Source organism: Gastrolobium bilobum, unplaced genomic scaffold (assembly GCF_033153095.1).
Source record: "Gastrolobium bilobum isolate Gb01-03AN ecotype WA unplaced genomic scaffold, APGP_CSIRO_Gbil_v1 utg3949, whole genome shotgun sequence".
In the NCBI taxonomy this organism is placed as follows: Eukaryota; Viridiplantae; Streptophyta; class Magnoliopsida; order Fabales; family Fabaceae; genus Gastrolobium; species Gastrolobium bilobum.
The window spans coordinates 35978-40278 of record NW_026897444.1 but is presented as its reverse complement, the minus strand read 5'-3'; the positions used below and the strand labels follow the sequence as shown (position 1 = coordinate 40278).

General features: G+C 38.3%; 1 non-coding gene across 1 annotated transcript; it reads right to left on the bottom strand.

Moving 5' to 3' along the window:
* Nucleotides 1–3709: 3709 nt before the first annotated feature.
* Nucleotides 3710–3816, bottom strand: LOC133307007 (small nucleolar RNA R71). Its single transcript, XR_009750993.1, has one exon. It is a non-coding gene; the product is annotated as a small nucleolar RNA R71 (small nucleolar RNA).
* Between the last annotated feature and the right edge of the window lie 485 nt (nucleotides 3817–4301).

Below are 4301 nucleotides of genomic sequence, written 5' to 3'. Positions count from 1 at the left end.
TCTACGTCTTAAGGCTCCATACCAAGCCATAAGTCCTTAATCACAATGATTCTGACTTAAATCATTAATTACAGAAGTTCAACTTCATCAATCTAGGGTCCACAAACCCCCAATAGCCTACTGTACACACAACACAGCTACTGTTCTACGAACTCCCAGAATATCCAGATATTCCTCAGGACCATATCCAGATATGCCATATCCGGATATCTCACTGGACATATCCGGATATGCAATATCCGGATATCCAGAATCCCATATCCGGATATCTAATATCTGGATACTCAAAACCCATATCCGGATATCACATATCCGGATATTCATCGGGCTCATATCCGGATATTTCACGACAAAATGCAGAAAATGCATTTCGTGAAGATATCCATCCAGGGTTGGGTTTTTAACGATTTAAAGCACCTAAACATGCATTTCTAGGTGTGTTCAACATTACCCAACAACAAGTTATCATCTTTAAGCCTTAACATGCATCAATATTTCATTTTTAAGCATTAAACTCATGATCAATGGTTGGTACACATACCCTAGCTCAAAACAGAAGAAGAGGTTGCTCTTTGGAGCTCACAATCAGCCCCTCAAGACTGACTCAACAAGGTGCACGAAAATGGATCAACAAGCTTGGACCTTTCAACACAAAGGAAGCTTCTTGGACCTCACAATGCCAAAACAAAGGCTCCCACAAACAACCAACCCAAGTTAGCCTCAAAACCTCACACACGGCAGCTCTCTCAACTCAGAAAAGACCAGCAATGGAGTCCCAAAGCTAGCTCTCACCCTCACCAAGTGTCTCCCAAGTGAAAGTGTGAAGAAAAAAATCAAGAAAGGAAGTGTCTTGGACCCAAAATGGAGAAGGAATCCCAAGGAGCAGCCAAGCTGATCAACCACCCTCACACACTCACGTAGAGAATGTAATATGGCCTAGGGTTTAGTGCCCACTAAGGCTTATATAGTGGTTTAACAATTAAACACACAGTATTAACTTTAATTGCTACGCTTAGCATTTTAATCCCAAACTTTGGAATCTGAAACTACACATTTTTCCAAGAATTAACATATTTTTCTTATAATTTTCTGAACACCTTTTCGATACGCGCTTTTTCAAAGCCAGTACTGGTTTCCAGCACCAGTTCTCATTATCTGGACTTGAAACTCGTTTTACAAGTCCTACATATCATTCTAGTAATTATCATATATTTATTAAAATTTTTCGGGATACTTTTTCGGTACGCATTTATACCGACTAGCAGAACCGGTATCTACTTTTCTTTCGAAAAACGACTTTCAGAAATATTACCCACTTACTATAATTATTAAAGCCTCATAATAATTATTAGAGTCAATTATGGAATCATTTCCTAATTTTGCATAATTTATTAATTAAATTCCTTAATTAACGGTGCGGGTTCTTACACTACTTATCCACATTTAATTCCTATATATTAGCCATGCCACATTACAACCTTAATCAAAGATCTCTTGATTGACTATATGTATCATTAAGACTATGGAGATTTGAGAATATAACTGATGAACCCTTAGTTCAACATGGTTTTTAGCAGGAATTAGGATCAAATTGTGTGATTAAATGATGAAAAACAAGGTTAATGTCCTAAGATGTCCTCAATTACAAGTTCAAGAGCTTTATTGGAAATTTGTATGATTCTTGTAGGAAAAGCAAGCTTGAAAGACAACTGGAGAAGGAAAAAGATTCTGGAGCTCTAGAGGAGAAAAATTGCCTAAGTGTTGAGCGCTAAAACGTCCACACTGAGCGTTTTAGCGCCCTGCTATAGGAAGAGGCCAAAACTTGCTGGTGATGAGCGCTAAAACGCCCACACAGAGCATTTTAGCGCGATGCTGCACTTAGAAGATGGAAAATTGCTGGTCTTGGGCGCTAAAACGGCCTGCAATAAGCGTTTTAGCGCCCTAAAGTGGAAAAAGGATTCTGGTCTTCACCGCTAAAACGTCCAAATCAAGAGTTTTAGCGTTGGAGTCAGTTAAAGTCAGTTGAGCATTCACCAAGTTTGGACGCTAAAATGGTCATTCCTTAACGTTTTAGCGTTGGAATCAGTTAAAAGCAGTTGAGCATACGTAAAGCATGGACGCTAAAATGGTCACTTATGGTCGTTTTAGCGCCCACATCAGTTTTCTATTTTTAATTGTAACACTATATAAGGCAAAGCCTTGACACTTAGAAAGAACTCTGGATCTGAGGGATCTGAACTTTCTCTCTCTCTTAAACTTTAGTCTGACTTCTCTCTAAATTCTTTTAGTTTTAGTTTTTGTATTAGGATTTCTTTGTAATAGTTTGGAGATTGAAGACTTTCAATATAGAAATGAAGTTTGCTTCTTCTTCTCTTATCTATTCTTTAGTCATGTCTGAGTAGAGTCTTTGTAGTCTGAATGCAATGGAACTCCATGATAATATTATGTTGATTTGATTAATAAGATGAAGTATTTTTCATGTGTTGATTTGAGATTTTCTGAGTTAATTATTTCTATCAAGGAAGTAGTATAGAACATGGATGTTTATATGACTTCTGTATTTGATAATCTCAACATCAGAATTCTAGTACTCAAGGGATTGATGCTAGAATTCTGATGTAATCTTAAAACTTTAGTATTTCATGCATGTATTAAGAAAGAGATCACCAAGGGATTGGGGTTTCTGATTAATGTATCTATCAGGGTAGTAAGGGATTACATCTTGATGATAAGTAAAAGGTTGATTAACATCACATGGAAAGGAATTCATCATATGATCAATTTTTTCATGGGTTATTATGGAGGAAAGTTGTTTTTTGACTACTTGTTGTTTTATTAATTCCTAATCCATATTTATTTTGTGTCAAATTACTTACAATCAATTTTCTGGTGACAAATTATTCATGATTTTTACAAACTCTTATCTGATTCAAATTAGTTTTCTATGGTTTATTGGTGTTTGAACACAATTCCTCGTGGGAACGATCTTTACTCATCATTTTATTACTTGTACGACTAGTGCACTTGCTAAACGTCCAACAAGTTTTTGGTGCCGTTGCCGGGGAATTTGTTTTTCAACACTAATTCATACCATAGAATTCTGAGATTGAATCCTTTTATTTTCAGTATTTTTAGTTCATGTTAAGTTTCTGGCCAACTTTGATTCTGGTATATGCGAGGTACACTTGATCCGAATTTGTTGTTGTATGATCCAGAATTAGAAAGGACATTGAGGAAGCAAAAAAGGGCAGCCAGGCAAAGGAGACAGTTGCAAGAAATTGGTGAATCCAGTACGGTAAATCAGGAAGAGATAATGGCAGAGAATCACAGACCACCACCACCACAGAGGACACTGGGAAAGTACATGACTCCTGCAGTGATTCCTCCAATTGGGAGTGTTGTGCGCCCAACAGTGGAGCCCAACAACTTTGAACTGAAGCCTGCTTTGATACATTTGGTGCAGAAGGATCAGTTTGCTGGAACCAGTGCAGAGGACCCTTACTTGCACATAGAGAACTTTCTATTGTTGAGTGATACTGTGAAGATAAATGGTGTCACAAGAGATGCAATTCTGTTGAGACTATTCACTCATTCACTGACGGATGATGCAAGGAGATGGCTGCAATCATTGCCACAAGGAAGTATAACAACTTGGGATGATCTGCAAACCAAGTTCTTGCAGAGGTTTTTCTCAGCATCCAAGAGGGCCAAGTTGAAGGATGAGATTACAAGCTTTAAGTAGAAAGAGTCAGAATCCATTTATGAGGCTTGGGAGAGATTCAAGACTTTGTTGAGGAAATGTCCACAGCATAGAATTGAGGCATGGCAACAAGCAGCAATCTTCCTGCAAGGAATGACCACTAACACTAGAACCTTGGTGCATGCCACTGCTGGTGGATCATTGACTACCAAGACCCCTCAAGAAGCCTTGGATATCTTTGAGTCATTAGCATCTCAGGAATTTGATAATGCCCAGTGGCTGACAGAAGGACAAGATTCATCAGGTTGGATGGGTATGATGCTCTGTTGGCAAGGAATGATCAACTGATGCAGACACAGAGACAACAACAGCAACAATTAGATACCCTTATTAAGCAACTCTCTTCACAAAAGGTAGCCTCTGTGGAAACCAAAAGTGTATGTGCTATCTGTGGCAAAGGCCATGTGACAGAGGAGTGTGATTATGGGGGATCACCAGAACAAGCAGAGGTGAATGGAGTGTGGTATGATCAGAATAATCAAAGGAACTACAACAATCAGGGAAGGAATGTTTATATGCCACCATGGAAGAACAAGAATCA